Here is a 15,949-nt window from a genome sequence, read left to right as displayed (position 1 = left end):
TAATATATTGCATATTGTTGTCTTTGTAGTAGTTATTCACAGTACAAGATGCAGACTTGATATCTTGGGTTTTGGTAGTCTCAGGTATGTAAAAGTCAATGAGTAGCAAAGGAGAGAAAAGCAGAATGGTCTTTGTGGGTGCTGGCAGAGTGCCGGGCCCTTTTCCTCTTGTCAGTAGTGTTCTCCAGGTCAGGCAAAAAGCAAATATTTCAACAGCAGTGGTAGGTCTGGTATTCATTAGCCCTGATTGGCCCAAGGTGGACCACATGCCCATATCTAGACCAATCACTGAGGTTCAGACAATCAGAGGTTTTTCATTGGACAGGCTTCAGTCACATTCCCATGTGGGCTTAGCCTCATTTATACCCCACAGATTGAGAAAGGATGCCTGTCCAAGGGAAAATGAAGTACCTATTTCCAGAAGATGGTAGAGTGGCTATTGGGCAAGCTACAATAGCTGATAGTCCCCTCTTCTAGCTCTATCCTTCATAGCTGCCTGTTCTTTGGGACATTCTACCTTCTCTCCTTCTGTTTCCTCATGATTAAATAAAAATTAAAAGAAAGTAAATTTATTGAGATCTATATCACCAAGCTATTGAGTCCTACATGAACACCTTTAGTAAGGGTAAAGTACCAAACAAATATTACTTGTATTAGTTTTTTAAGTCACAGTAACTGCCTCTAGGGAGCTTAGACTTCACACAGGAGGTAGAACATGGAACCTCATAGTTACCTGTGAAGGAAGATGCTGGGAAGCTCTCAATACCTTCGTGTAAGGCAGGAGTGGCAAACTCCCACGGCCACGCTGAGTAAGCACCTACCATGAGCGAGGAAGGCAAGTTAAGCTGTTCCCCTCCTGAGGGCTTAGTAGCATGTGGCTTGTTTAGCAGCTCAACAGCCAAATGGTTTCCAGAAGTTGGTCGTCGGACTCAGTGTGTCCTGAGGGCCCAGGTGTTTTCAATGGAAGCTGGTAATCTGGAGTTTTATATGCATTTTTTAATGCTAGTAGCTTCTTTATTTTCAAATTTGTATTAGTCTTTGTTTGCAGTACACACTGATGACATTCATTATGGGCAGTTGGTACATGGACATGACACATCTTAATTCTTTTCGTGTCTCCTTCCCCTTGGCAATGGCTTAAAAAAACATGGCTTGAATCAAGCAAAACATATATGCTGGCTGTGTTTCTCCCTTGTGCTCAAGTCTGCTTATTATCAATCAGTGTGCTCTGATTTGAGGTTTCTCCAGAGCATTTGACCCCATGTGCATTCTGCTTTTCCTTTGCAATATCCCTTCTTTGTGTTGAACTTGAGCTCAGCACACTTGTGGTGGGCTAGGTGGGGACAGGAAACCCAGTGACACTGCTGAAGGAGGGAGTTTGGGTCCTGCTGCCACTGTGAGAACTTGGTCATCAGGACAGCACTGCTCCACATCTGTAGATGAGGGCTAAAGAACTAGGTGGTCACTGAATTTACAGCCAGCTCTATTTTTCTATTATCTGGAAATGTAAGCCTTCAAGCAACCAAACTAAATACAATTCTTCCTCAGAGGATGGAAAATTCATTTCCAGCTGGATGATGTTGGAGTGTTCCGAGGGAAAGATGGCCCTGAGGGAGGTACAGAACCTGAAAGAGTGAAGACTGTCAGGGAGTGGAAGAAATAGAGATGGGAAAGTTAAAATAAGATGATCATATTTGAATATTTAACATATGCCTGGCACTGAGCTAAACTCTTCATACACATTATTTTCTTCAATTTTCATAATCCTGAGATATAAATTCTCATCTCCACTTCACAGCGAAGCAGTAGTTTACAATGTAGAAGTATTTATAGAAAACTTAAGTTTCTTGCTCAAGTTCGTTTGATTTGTATCTGGCAGAACCAGGATGCTCCAAGACAGGCACAGTTCTGAAGTGCAGGGTCTCACTGTAGAGAGAGAACAAGGGGCTGACGTGAGCTCTGGTATGGAGTAGGAGGCTTCCAGCTTACTGCTGCTTTGTTCTTGTCTTAACTACTGTGCTAGATGCTCTAAGAAATGTATAATGAACACTAAAAGGATTTGACCTCAGAAAGATGATCTCTTGGAGAAAACAGATGAATATAACAATCACAGTGCTAGGTTGTTTCCCAAGATGACCAATATCCTACAGGCCCTTTGGAATGTGATATTGGTAGCCCATCAAGAGGTGGCGATTTTTCCCCTTCCCTGGACTATAAGTTCATCGTGTGACCTACCTTGGTTAGTAGACTGTGGCAGAAGTGACCCTGTATGCCTTCTAGACCTGAGCCTTAAGGAGTTTTGAAGCTTCTTGGTTTTCTCTCTTAAAAGAAAACAGCCACCATGTTAAGGCCTGTCATCTTGCCTGGGGGAGAGTCAGTCTTCCCTAAGCCACTCCAGCCACCTCAGCTGGGTGACAAATGTGAACAAAACTACTCTGGATCTTCTAGTGCTGACCAACTGCCCTAGTTAGACCACAAGAAGCAGAAATAAGCTGTGCAGTTTGAGCCTTACCTGTGTCTCAGAACCATGGCATGTTTTTTTCCCCCCTCAAACCACAGAATTTTATGGCCCTTATTATCATGACAACTTATATGGAAACATGTGCATCAAACCCAGAAATTAGAATGCTCAAAGGAGAGCATGATTCTAATGTGGGTAAAGGGTGAATGGAAGAGGCAGATGTGGAAAGCAAGAATAATGCCAAATTCCAAAGGCTACCCTTAAAACAATATCCTAAAAAGAACTTTGTTTCAGTATGGTAGAATTTGCTAGAAAGAAACCTTACTTTCAGGCCCTATGAGAAGCCCTGTTTGTACCTCCTGTCCTGTTTTCCTTTGCTAGTTCTTATCCTGTACCTTCTTGGTGCTTTAGCTCTGAGACATGCTCTACTTCACTGTGTGGATGGAAGTAGTTGAGAAAAACATGGAGCTTAGATCCAGGCAGGTATGTCAGTTATGGTACCAGCTCATGCTGTGATAAGGGGTACTCACCTAGGGGCGCTCTGATCCTGAACGCCTTCATCTAAACAATCCATGATTATTAATGAGGCAAGAATGAAGCTGTGGCCAGCTAGCTGGACAATAGGCACACCAGGCTGTGCACAGAAAAACAGGTCTCACAGCCTTGCACCTGGGACCCATCAGAGAGTGCTCTCTGCGCTTCTCAGAAGAACTCAAGCACAGGACAGATAGGATGGCCTAGAACTGCTATCAGCCTGAGCAGCAGGAGAGGAAAAAGAGGACTGTCAGTCAGCCCTTGGGCTCTTTGTTCTGTCTTTCACAGAGATTTGTTCTCGCCCTGTATACTTCTTTTCCTATTTTTAATTGTCTAGTATTCATTCTACAGAATGTGTTTCTTTTCCTACCTTTAATAAGTATAAAACCTCACTACCTTTTTGTGGTTGTATTGACTAATTCTTTAGGCAGGGCAGAAAGAGCCTAGAAAACCCCTCTAGAAAGAGCTCCCAGCAGCCCTTGAATCCAGTAACAATAACACTTAACTCACAAGGATGTTGGCAAGAGCAATCAAGGTACTAGATGACATCTTCTTTATGCAGAAGTTACACATGGTCGGCTTTCACTAGACGTTAGGTCCCATCTCCTAGATCTGCCTCTAGAAATTCAATGTGGTTCTTCCTCTGGGCTGTCTCTACATCCCCAGGTCTGGCTTTTAGTATTTCAAAGTGATCACACAGTACTGAGCTTGGCCATGTTCTTCAAATCCACCCTTGACCTCATATTTATTAAGAAGTGATTTCTGTGTGCTCTTAGCCTTTTGTGAACTAAAACAGAATTTCCAGGAAAAGGTAAAGTGTGAGTCAGATCTTAGAAGGTAAAATGGAGAAATCTCAAGGTGGAGAAAATTCTGGAACACGGCAACCGCTGAATATTTCAAACAGTGGAGTGACATCATCAGACCTGTCCTTCTCTGACTTCATGGATAACACACCCTGGAGAAGAGGAGAGATTTGAGACAGACAAAGCAATAGGACAGTAGCAAGCCAGTAATCTGAGTGAGTAGTAGTAAGAAGGTATGATCTCATCAAGGATCAAAGATAAGGGAGTTGGGACTTCAAAGAAGTCAGATTTGAGAGACATCACAGGGCAGAGGTGCCAGGGCTTGGTGGTCACCTAGCTGTTGACCACTTAGATGCTGGAAATGAGGAAGGAAGGAAAAATAGCATTTGTGGCTGATACAGAGTGATGGTGGCATACATGAGATGCATCAGGAAGAGTACAACTCGGGGGACAGTGGAAAGGATGAGTTTAATTGGGACATCCGGAGTTCATGCTGTTTGTTAAATCCGCTTTTCTGCCCCTATTTTCCCCATATCCAGCAATGTCCTGAGTTTGGATGAAATACAAATATGAAGATGACTAATCCAGCAGGAGGCATCCCATCAGCCTGGAATTCTAAGTATCCCTAGCACCTGGGAGGGCTGAACATGTCACTCTGCCAAATGAGCTCCCTCTTTTCTAAACTAGCAAGACAAGAGAGGATCCAAAACTGCCTCTGAGCTGCATCTGGGGCTGCTGTTTTTGGGGAGCATTCAAGTACTGCAGATGATTTCCAGACATGAGTCAGAGCTCCCTACATAATCTAACTCCTCTGAGAACTCGGAGACTTTCTTCCCAGACAGCCTACGTCTTCCTCCACTTCTTCCTTCTTCCACAAATCCGGATCCTTCTGGAGAGTACTGTTAGATTTTTCAGGAATTATCTCTTGTTCTCTTTTTATATTTAATCTCAGATCTGTTTAATCATCTGTCTAATCCAGGGCAAGTGTCAATCAAGTAAATCAAGAAATATTTCTTAAGCACATTTCATTCATTCAGCAAAATTTTGTTTAGTGTCTACTATGTACCAGTCAATGCTGCAGGTGCCAGCTGGACAAAATAAAGTGCATTTTGAATTGTGATGCACATTTTCCTGGGAGTGGAGAAAAAATATATATGTATATATGATACAAGACAAATGACTAAGGTGTTTTTGCTCTCACTGAATACAACGATGCTCTGTCAGCTTCTGAGAAATGAATACATTAACAGGAGTTAATTAAGCGCTCTATCAGAGGAACAAGTACTTAATGTGGGCCTTCAAAGACAGAATTTAGGGGAGCAAGAAGAGCCTTTTAGTAAGGGAAAAACTTGATGGCTCACGGGGAGAAGCAGTAAATGGGCAGCACGTGTTTGCAATACACAGGTAAACTGTGACCATCTCAAGGGCTATTATATTCCAGCAGAATGCGAAATAAAGTTGAATGGGTCCAGTAGAAAAAGATGAAGAAATCCCTTTAAAATCAAGCGGGAAACGTCAACGTGGTTCAGTAATGAAGACAACATTGAGTGGGCGTGAGCAGGGTACGTGGTGCGGAGCACAGCGTTGTTACGGGGAGAAAAACTGGTCTCGGGTGGGTGACCTCCAAACCGCACAGGGAACCTCCAAATGACATAGGGAAAAATGATCTGACCTGACCTGCATGAGTTCGTGTTCTCTAAAACCGAAGAATGAATTTTAGGAACAAACGGAAGTTATGAGCAGAATATTTATTGAAAGAAAGCTCCTGTCCAAGAGAGGGACAGGAGAGGGGCCAGAGCGGGGTAGTTCCCCGGGAAGCTGTCTCTTCCAGGGACTTTTATAGTGTAAAACCATGTGATGCTAAGGTAGAAAGAATGGGAACTCGCTTAGGTGGGCAGGAGGTGGGACAAAACTATGATCAACCAATGAGATTACAAGCACCACCGCTCAGGTAAAATTGATTAAATCCAGTATCAAATGGGAAAGCAGTCATGTAGCAAGCGGGCATGAATATGGAACAGGGTCTCTTCCTGTTAGGGGTTGGGCTAGTGACTCATTTTGGCTCTTTCAAGTTGATTGATACTATTTAGAATATCAATTCCTAATGCCCATCCCTAGGGAAGTATGTAGCTGTGCTTCCTCTTTTTGTCTTGGTCTTGAGGTGTGGCCCATATGGGAGTGTCTGTCTCTTCCAAGTGGCAAAGTCACCTTGTCTTCCATCTTGTCTCCTTGAGGACCTGGCCCTCGCTGACTGTCTGTAATATTTCTGTCTAACTCGGCTACCTGCAACTGCGTGACCACCGGACCCCACGCTGCTGTCTGGCATGAGGCAGAGCCGACTCATGGATGAGGATGATCAGGTTCCTTCTCTGTTCTTTCCTCAGGATGAACAGAGTAGAAATTGCATTCTGGAAAGGAATGAGACTTGAAAACCAATCTAGTGTATTCAGAGGGAAGAACCGAGTCAGGGAGGGTTTAAGACAAAGTCGAGAGTTTGGACTGAAGGACTCTGGGCTTGAGAAACAAAACCACCTTGTGATAGTTGTAGTATTTGGAGGGACTATATTGGCTGTGAACTGGCAGGGCTAGACCAAGGGGAGCACAGGAAGGCACGCTTTGGGTTGTTACAGGGCAGAACTTTCTCAGAGCCAGAACCATCCACAGGAAGGGCTGAGCTCCTAACACTCAGCATAGGTGTTGTGGAAAAGATGCAAATACTGGGCAGCCTGTCGGGCTAGCTCTAGTGTGAAGTCCTTCAAACATGGACTTCTTGATTCAAGTTTAAGTTCTCGGGCTTCTGCTACGAGAAGAAACGCAGCAGGTGTTACTGCGCTACCCAGCGAGCTCTGGTTCTGGAACCACATTGCTGCCCTCAGACCTGGGGAATCTGGGAGGCAGCCTCGGCTTCTTTACACATATGCCACCAAAGGACACGCCATGGGGCTCAACCCACAGGGCAGATGCTGTGAGTGTAAAGACAATGGCCCCATAATGAAAAAAGACCCGGGTCTTGCTAGTGAAGTATGTGGTGTTCCTTTTGTTCTGTTTTTGGATAGGCATCCCTTCTTTTGTTTTCCTTTTTTAGCCATGGAGAGAGAAGTGAGGAAGAAAGGAAATGTATAATGTGATTCTAAGTGATTTTGCCATATATTTGATTAGCTCTCTGAAGGAAAGATAAAGCTTAATTGGATCATTTAAGAAGACACATACACAGAAAGCAGGCTTAACTAAAGATCAGAAAGTGTATCTCAGCTAGAACATCTTTCCTTAAGCGAGGTGGTACATAATATTAATATAGGAAACGCCACACGATTCCCATGGCTGTTAGCCCCTAACTGTAATATGACCGTAGCTTACAAAGCGCTTCTTGTTTTCAAAGACATTAAATTCTTGGCCAGTTTTCCATCTGTGTAAGATCTCCACGGAGCCTTTCTCACGTCAGCCTTTACATAGAGGCAACTGGGGGCTCACTGAGGTAGAGAAGTGTTCAGGAAGCTCCATGTGGGAGCAACACCCACGCTCCCCTCATCCACTCATTTCCTAATCTTCAGTGGCTGGCTGGAAATTTCATTTTCAAAGACTGCCAGTTACTTCCTCATCATTAAATCTACTCATGAGCCAGGTGTGGTGGTGCATGTCTGTGATCACAGCACTTGGAAGGCCGAGGCAGGAGAATTACAAGTTTAAGGCCAGCTTGGTCTATACAGCAAGGTCAAAGTCAGTCTGAACTACATAGGGAGACCTTGCCTTAAAGCAAAAACAAAAACAAAAAAAATCCAATAACATTTTCCTGCATGTTCAACACTTTTGCTCCCTCTGTAGCATTCTATGCCTCTGCCTCTGCCTCTGTCTGTCTCTCTGTCTCTCTCTCTCTGTCTCTCTCTCTCTCTCTCTCTCTCTCTCTCTCTCTGTATTTAGTACAGGGTCTATAGGGTCTCACTACACAGATCAGACTCATAGTGATCCTCCTGTTTTCAGCCTCCCAAGCGTTGGGATTACAGGTGCATGCCACCACACCCAGTCTCATGCCACCATCTTGTTAAGACCTTGTGTTTTTTGAGTAAGGAGTTGTTTCACTTCTGTGATTTTTCCTGTTAATCCTCTGACCTGTCCTCTTTCAATGCATTGTAAGAACTAGATTGTGCCCTGATTCTCTGTCCTTGGTCCATTGCAACTCTTATTGAACATGAATGTCTTTGCGTTCCCTACAGCAAAGGGTGTCTGCTCTGTTTATATACAGAACCTTCCCATGCAAACACATGCCTCCCATGCAGTTGGTGCTGCAAGGCTTGCTGAATTCCCAAGTCCACCTATATAGCACTAATTGCTTTTTACTTCAGACATTCAATTTTCACTTCTCATTTAAACCTGGCCCTCTTCAATCCCCAAATTTCTAAAGCCATATTAATCATCTTTAATAAGTTCAATTGTCAGAAAGCTGCACTCTCGTAATTACCTTCCAGCCAGGATAAAAATCACACGTCTCCCTTTTCTGACTTTCTTGTTTCTCTTACTCATACCCAGAGCTCCAGATTCATTTTGACCCCTTCATTTTTTTGGTCCTATGGATTTTCCTCTCTATTCCTTTTTTCACTGCCTTAATTCAAGACCTATCTCCACAGGCTGAAATTATGATTATTAATCTTCTAAAGGTATTCTACTTAGAAATATTATTAAATGAAGAACAATTCCTCCTCAGATCCAATATATCCTGTGTGCTATTATTAAATTAATATTCTTGAAACTGTTTTTCCTTTGGTCATCTATCAGTCAGAATTTTTAAAGTGTTTTAGTGGCTCACCTTGCTAACCAAATCTAGTCCAATCACCTTGACTTATCTTCAGGCTGCCCATCTCAGACTTTAGTTTAACTCCCACTGCACAATCCTACCCCTTCCCTCCAGCCAACCTCTTAAATCAACATCCTATCAATACCCTGGAAATATCATTCTTCCTGTCTTGTATCTGAAATATTTCCCCGATGACATTTGAAATGTATTCTAACTCTTTGAGTTTCTGGGAAGACTTTCCAGTCAACAACAGCGTCTTTTTGAGATGATTTGCTGCAATATTAGCATATTTTGCCCCGATTCCCCTCTTTTGTGTACACACTGTGCATGCTCTTTGTGCCTACTTTCCTCCCAACTCAGTTGTAAGTCATAAATTCATCCAGGTGAGGGCCAAGGCTTCTAATCCTTGGGTTCACTGAAGAACAGCTGGTATGTTGCCTTGCGAATAGTACGGACAGGTACAGTTGTCTCCCTCTTGAATTTTACTAGTCTCACATTACTGCTCACTTCAAGAACCAGAAGATTATGACCTCTTTTGCAAAGCTACTGATGTGAGACTGGAAGACTTAAAGGACGAGAAAAAGTGATGCTATCGCAGCATGATACTTCAACAGTTTCCAGGAGTGACATACTGTAGTCACCTTTTCTTGTTGAACCTTAAAGGCAAAGATTTAATATTCCTTAGAACTTCTCAGGCTTCTGCCCCATCACACCACTGAAAAGAGTATCACTATTTCACTACTGATAGTGAAATAGTCACTACTGATTGCCTAATTATGAAGCATAGTGGATACTTTAGAGCTGTTTTCTTGCTACATTTTTTACACTGCTGTCCACCACTTTTTCCTTAAAGCTTTTCTTTTTATCTTATTGTTATTTGCTTCCTGCTTCACTTCCAGTTCTTTTACCAAATAAGAGTCTAATCTCCATTATCAGACACTCTTTTGGTGATCACAAATACCTCTGTGTTTATGATTCCCAAATAACAGCTCTAGTCAAGACCCCACTGGGCACAGGGGCCAGGAGTTGGGTCCTCAGCCTGCCCTGCCAGCCCCAACCCTAGCACACGCTAAACCAGAGATTGAGACTGGGTGTGGTGGTGCACGCCTGTAATCCCAGCACTTGGGAAGCTGAAAAACAGGAAGGATCAGTATGAGCCCGATCTATGTAGTGAGACCCTGTGGTCCCTGTACTAAATACATTTGAAAAAAAACAAAAAAGACCCCACTGGGGCCACAGATATGGTAAATGACAATGGCTAAGCTATGTCTTAATTTTGAGGTCTTACAGGAGCCTCAAAATTGGCACTCCTAGAATGGCACTGTATGCCCAGCCCTGTACAAAATCTTCTCTTTTTCCATTCTGCTTGCTTGGTGCCTTTAAACTCATGGTGGCCATCAGTCTTGCATGCACTTGTCCTAAGATGATTTGGAAAAACTAGATGCACCTTTCACACTTTTAAGTAGACAACTAAAACTTTTTTATTATGGGTTTATATATTTCAAACAATATAGTTAAAATTGTAGCTAAATGCCATAATTTAATTCTTTTTTAAAAGCATTTTTTAAAAAATGGCTGGTCAGATAGTTTAGGGGATTAAAGTGCCTGCTTAGGCAGATGCAGTGGCCAGGTGTGATCCCCAGCGTGCTGTGCCGGCCCCACCCCCAGGGCACACTTGAGACAGCGATTGACACTAGGTGTGGTGGAGCATGCCTGTAATCTCAGAGCTTGAGAGGCTGAAAACAGGAGGATCACTACAAATCCAATCTGTGTAGTGAGACCCTGTAGACCGTGTACTAAATACCTTTACAAAAATTGTAGAATCTTATATAATGTATCTATTCAATGGAATCTCTTCAACTTGACACTCAGACTCATCCATTAAAAAATATAAGAACAACTGTCTCAGTTACTCTTCTCTCATTGCCAGAACAAAATGCCCAACACCCCAAATGAAGGAAGGAAAGGTTCATTTAGCTCACAGTTTGTGGAGGAGGCTTCAGTCCATACTCCGCTGGCTCCAGAAGGGAGTGGCAGCAGCTCAGGCAGCTAGCTAGCCTCTCTCCCCTCCTTACATTGTGATGTAAATTACCTGCTGGGGCAGGCACAGCATGCACACCCACAATGATCAATCACAAACTCCAGAAACACCCCCATAACAGCAATGAGGCTTTGGGGGAACACCTAGACACAAACCATAACAACTTTATAATTATTATATAAATTTGAGGTACACATGATGTTTTAATATACATGCATACATAGTGACATGATGTCTACAGCTAAATTGTTTTGCATAGTTACCTTTCTCTTTAACATTTTGTCATAAAAGCATCTAACCATTTTTCTTACAAATTCATAGTGTATATAACACAATATTAATAATTATAGCTTTCTCTAAGATCTCTAATAAACTCTTTACTAATGCCTTAAAAACTTCACATATTGTCTCCTTGAAATTACTATTTCCATTTAACACTCACCACTTTAATATTTAATCACCCTTCATACCTCTTGGTAACAAAAATGTAAAGTTGCAAATGAATGTTAATTTTGATGCCATAGATATCAAAGTATCTAAAACAAGTCATTGTAAGAATTATTAGCATACAATCAACAAAAAATAAATATATAAGAATGCTTACTAAACATGGAAAATAAATTTTCTTGGAAATACATCACTTAATAGGCTGCAAAGGACTTTTATTATTTTCCTAATCAGTTTATGTATTTATAGTCTAGTATAACATATTGTTGGAGTACCCTGGAGTCAGAACTAATTGCATTCCTTTTAAAAAACTAATTTGTAAGTAAAACATTACATTACAACATGTCATTAAAATATTAAATATATGTATATGTGTATGCATATGTGTATGTATATCTGTGTGTATGTATATATGCATATGTATGTGTATGTGTATACTTAGTGAGCTCTTGTGTGACAACTCTAAAGCTTGAATTTCAAAGAACTGGGAACTGCCAGACACACAAAAAAGTATTTGTTGCTTCCTTACTGTAATGATTCACCTTCTTGACATCAGTTGCAATATTTTGCATACCCCTCCACACAGACACTTTGGTGTGTCAGGAAATTTTAATTCTGAGACAACGTACCCCAGGAATCTTGGGCTTGCGGAAGTGAGAGATGGATGCTTTGTAAAGGATCTAATGAGAGACCTTGACCATGGATGGACACATCCCCAGACTATTCCGTCTTAGGAAAGGAATGTATGGACACGGATTCTCCTGAAGTATCTATGTCCAGAGCCTGGTGGCTCTCGTGGGCGCTCTTTGTGGCCCCCAGGCGCCTGCTCGTCAGTTCTTTCATATCAAAGCTACGATTTGGTTTAGCTGTCTCTCTCTGAAGACAGAGAGCTTGACCGAGTCCAGATGCAATCGACACATGGTTCTCCCAGCAACAGCAATTCATTATGACTTCAATATTTACTGAATTGGATGAGGGATAGACTGACACCTCTGTGCTGGGGTATGAACAGGCCCTGATGACCATCTTGGGTTTATCTGGATTATGATAATGGGAGACTAGGGAGTAGAGAGAAGGAAGTACATGAAGGTTTACAATGGACTGTTGGTCAACCAGTCTGGGACCCTGCCCTGTTTCTGGATTTCCTATTACATGAAAGATAAGTGGTCACACTAGTGTATAAGCGAGTAAATAAACAGGAACTACTACATGTTCTTCTTTTCTTCCTTCAGCTTCTGTACTAGTTTCTCAACTGGTTTTCCTGCTTCTCATTTCATCCTGGTTTCACCCATTCAGCATGTTGCCTTTCCAAATTGATTTGTCTAAAATAACTTCAGAAAAATCCACCCATGGGTCTCACAATCTATAAAATGAAATCCAGCCTCATTGGCAGTGGTACTTGGAGCTCTGCAAACTCTGTCATCTTCTGTATTTCTAGGCATCATCTGACATTGCCCTGTTGGCGGGAAGTTCATGCTACCTGAAGTCGAACATTCACTTTGGAGTTAGAGGTACCTAAGTTCAAAACCAGACTTGCTATTTACTAGCTATGTGATATTAGGCAAGTTACTTGGCCTGAGTCTATAGGAAAGATAATTACTGGGTTTCTTTCCTATAGTATTTCTTTTTTAAAAAAATGTATTTGGTATGGTGTCGCACTATGCAGCTCTGTGCCTGAGGGCGGGGCCAGTGCAGCATGTGGTGCCAGGGATCAAACCCCGGTCCCTGTGCTTGCTTAAGCAGGCACTTAGCCTGCTGAGCTATCTCGCTGGCCCACTTTCTGATAATCTTTAAGGAATTCTATTTACCTTAAAGGTCATTGTGCAGATTATAAGTAGAAGTAAAAACTGTGGAGGCTAGAGGTCATCCCAAAAGATGGTTTTCATTGCTGTTATGTGTCATCCACTTCTAGGCAACTCATGTGTGTGGAAACATGCAAACCAGTTACAACTGCCAAGAATATAGAAATTTCCACTTTTATCTTTCCTCTCTGCAGATTTTCTCCTATTAAATCAAACTATGTACATGTTGCCTCTACTATCCAGCTCTCCAAATAAGGACCCTGGATTATACTTACTTATTTACCTGACTCTGTCTATGGCTTTTTTTTTTTTTTTTTTTTTTTTTTTGGGCCAGGTATTGAACTCAGGACCTTGTGTTTTCCAAGCAGGGGTTTATGCCACTGAGCTATCTTTCCAGCCCTGTCTGTGGAATTTCTAATGACTTGACTTTAATCTCACTAGCTTTTGGTGCCCTATCACGTAGAATAGTGCCTGGTACATAGCAGACACCCTATAAACATCAGTTGAATGTTGAATGACAGAGCAAAAAGCATAGATTATGGAATCCAGGAAGTGTAAAACATCGACTAACAATAACAGTGACAATGGAGCTGGGAAGATGGCTCAGTGGAATAAACACTTTCCTGGCAAGGGCAAGGGTCTGAGTTCAATCTCCAGTTCCGAAAAAAAAAAAATTAATAATAACAGTGACATTTACCTATTTTTTTAAGTTTTGAAGTATTTTACATATTTTATCTAAAATAATCCTTAGAAGAATCCCACAAGAAGGTTTTATGATTGTTTATAATATAGATGATTAGACTGAGCCTTTAGAAAGAGATCAACAATGGCAGCATTTCAGAGAATCACCAAGCATGATAGAGGACTCTTATAATCCTAGACTGTGGGAGGCTGAGGCAGGAGGATCATCTTGAATTCAAGGCTAGTGTGAACTACATAGTGATACCCTATCTCAAGAATCCAGGAAAAAAAAAAAAAAGAAAAAGAAAAAGGAAAGAAAGAAAATAGCTAGAACACAAAGGAGGCTTACACCACAGACAATGGAGTGAAAATTAGCCTTTCCATATGGATTACAAAGGAAAATTTCTCTAGTTCTCCATATTACTATCATATCGATTGGTACAATGGAAGGCATTATCATATTAGAGTTGAAGGGCTGGGGAAGATAGTGGCGTAAGCATCTGCCTGGTAAATGCAAGTTCCTGAGTTTGATACCCAGTACCAAAACAAATAAACAAAGTTGAGATAGCTGAGTTGTAGACTTTTATCTGTATCTTTTGAATCTTTGAGGCATTTATGTAACTTTCCTAGGCCTTGAAAATATTTTTCAAGGGGGCCTGCCCCTTAGCTCAGTTCTTTAAGTGGCTGCTTCAACAAAGCTGTCAGGCTCAGGTTGCTGTGGTTCGATCCCCACAACTCAAGCCAGCCAGTCATGCCCTGAAGGCATTCGGAGCAAGAAAATATTTTTCAGAATGATCTGTAACATGCCTGACAGTTCTGAAAAACTTTAGCTGGAGGGTCATTATGGTATGGTTGGCTTAGAGGAACTAAATATATGCTATGTGTTCTTGTCAACAACACCATTCTATAACTTTAGGCTAAGAATGATAGATAAAAACTATGATTTTTGGAAAGGAGGAATGGCAGGAAAGGAGGGAAACCAAGTTTTCTGACCCTATAGACAGCGCTATTCACTGTCTTTTGCCCAAATCTGGCTCTAGAATTTCCATGAGAAAATGAAGTGCTGTTCCCTTTACTGAGTTGAGACACTGGTGACACTTCTCTTTCCATTAATTCCTTAGAGAAATGAAAGGAATTGATTCCATATAATAGATCAAAGCAGGTACAGGCTCCTCCATCCCCAGGTCTCTTAACTTTCCAGTTCAAAATAGAAATCAGAGAAATAAGTTTTGAAATCAGCTTTCTTTTCTCTTTTTTTAAAGAGGGGCCTATATTACATTTTGATTTAATTTGTCAGAATTTCATCTTTCACCTTTGGTGAACTGATTAGATGAAATTAGATTATATCTGGGGAATCTGTATTAAAAAATGGTTTAAGCTTCCCTTCTGAAGATGAGCTGTCAAGGCCATAGACTGTCTGTCCTCAGGTGACTTCCCAGGTTACCTCCTGTAGCTCCAGCACCTGAGTTTGTGTGTCTGTCTAGAGCCTTCTCAGTAGCAGAGTCAGACTGCCTGCTAGCCTGTTTCTGAACTGTGTACATTTGGGACAGTAGGGACCAGGCTGGTCTCTCCAGCATTTTCAGCTGGTCCATTTGAGTCACAAAATTGTCCTTCCTATGGAACCCCATGTGGAGCCTGAAGCTAACAGATCCCCATTAACAGTGGTTGAGTAAGCTGACCTAGTCCAGCATCATTCCTAATGCAAGAATCCCTTCTGGAGTATCCTTCAATGGTCATTCAGCTTCTGAAAGAAAGAAAGGCAAAAGGAAAAAATATATATCTATATACAAGATAGTTAAGATAGTTATACAGCTAGTTTCTCTTAGTTCATTGAAAAGAAACATTTGTGCTAATATTGTTTAAACAAAATCTCTTGCTCATATCTTGTACTCTGAATAGCTACTATGAAGATAATAAAGAATGTATTAATTATTGTAATTCTCTTACTAAGATGTTTTCAAACTCTATTTTATTGTTATTTTTTCTTTTTAAAATTTTTATTTATTTATTTTTGAGAAAGGGTCTCACTGTGTAGTACAGGCTGGCCTTGAGTTCATTATGTAGCCCAGGCTGGCCTTGAACTTGTGGCGATCCTCCTGCCTCAGTCTCCTGAGTGCTGAGATGACAGGTGTGCACCACCATGCCTGTGTGCATTTTTTCTTATTAAAACAAACAACAACAACAACAAAACACTAACAAAGAATGCCTCTTATTTACAACTTGTAATTCCTGGAAGGACCAAGGCTTCCTCCTCAGTGCTGTTTCTATTGTTTGCAAGCCCTAGGATGAGAGTTGCAATGAAGGTGCTCATACCATCTGCCTCAGTGTTCAAAAGTGATGAACTAGGGGCCTGGAAGATGGCTCAGTGGAATAAGCGCTTCCCTGGCAAGC

This window comes from Octodon degus, unplaced genomic scaffold (genome assembly GCF_000260255.1).
Source record: "Octodon degus isolate 3935 unplaced genomic scaffold, OctDeg1.0 scaffold00080, whole genome shotgun sequence".
Classification (NCBI taxonomy): Eukaryota; Metazoa; Chordata; class Mammalia; order Rodentia; family Octodontidae; genus Octodon; species Octodon degus.
Note: the sequence above shows the minus strand (reverse complement) of the source record.